The sequence below is a fragment of the Lucilia cuprina genome, chromosome 3 (genome assembly GCF_022045245.1).
Source record: "Lucilia cuprina isolate Lc7/37 chromosome 3, ASM2204524v1, whole genome shotgun sequence".
Classification (NCBI taxonomy): domain Eukaryota; kingdom Metazoa; phylum Arthropoda; class Insecta; order Diptera; family Calliphoridae; genus Lucilia; species Lucilia cuprina.
This window is the reverse complement of record NC_060951.1, coordinates 3,321,395-3,322,561: the sequence shown is the minus strand read 5'-3', so window position 1 is coordinate 3,322,561 and position 1,167 is coordinate 3,321,395.

The following is a 1,167-nucleotide window of genomic DNA, read 5'->3' as shown; positions in this document are numbered from 1 at the left end:
AACTAGAACTGAACTAGAACTGAACTAGAACTGAACTAGAACTGAACTAGAACTGAACTAGAACTGAACTAGAACTGAACTAGAACTGAACTAGAACATAACTAGAATTGAACTAGAACAGAACTACAACGTAACTAGATTTGAACTAGAACTGAATTAGAACTGATCGGGAAATGTACTAAACGTCAGATTTAGATCAGAGAGGGATTTATAGATTTGTTTAAATTTCTTTATTGATATTAAGTATTAAGATAACTAAATTGAAATATCTTAAAGAACTTCTTTATTTCCTCACATTAAGGAAATTGTTATTTATTATTCTCCTTCTCCTACTCTTCTACTCGTAAACTAATTCTTCAACATATGCTTAGTTACACAATTATTATGTTAATCATATTTTAAAGCTTGGACAGGTGTATAAATCGAACGAGTCTAAGGATAATGAGTTATAAAATACACAATGAGGGGGAATTAATGCACAAGAAAACCTTCAACAAAATTGAAAACCCAGCAAAAGGAGTTAACTATGAGAGAACATTGATGGGGTGTAGGTTGACGTTATGAAACTGTAGTCAAACTTTATAACTGATATGAGACAAATATTGGGTTTTCGCACAACATACTCTCGCATATGACTGTGTTTGTATAGTTTTAAACAGAAAACGCATTATTAAAATGTTAATAGAAAATCAACATATAACAAATAAATGACTGCTGCACATATTCAAACATTTTGGCATATTTGAACATTATATATTAATAAGATTTGCAAGACTCACACATAGATATGTTACATATGTATATAGTAGTTACCTTTAATTATATGCACGATATCGTTATGTATGAGAAGTATATGGAATTGCCACTTGCAATTATAATGAGCAAAAAGTACATAAATATAATTAATTTTATGTTATTCTGATTGTACGTGTGTATACAATCATAGATTATATAATACGACTTATTACAAAACTTGACCAGTTTAGAAAAGGCTGAGATAGTGATTTTATAATTAAGGATATGCCCCCTTCAAATAATATGCAGTTCTAAACCTAGAACTAAACTAGAACAGAACTAGAACGGAACTAGAACAGAACTAGAACAGAACTAGAACAGAACTAGAACAGAACTAGAACAGAACTAGAACAGAACTAGAACAGAACTAGA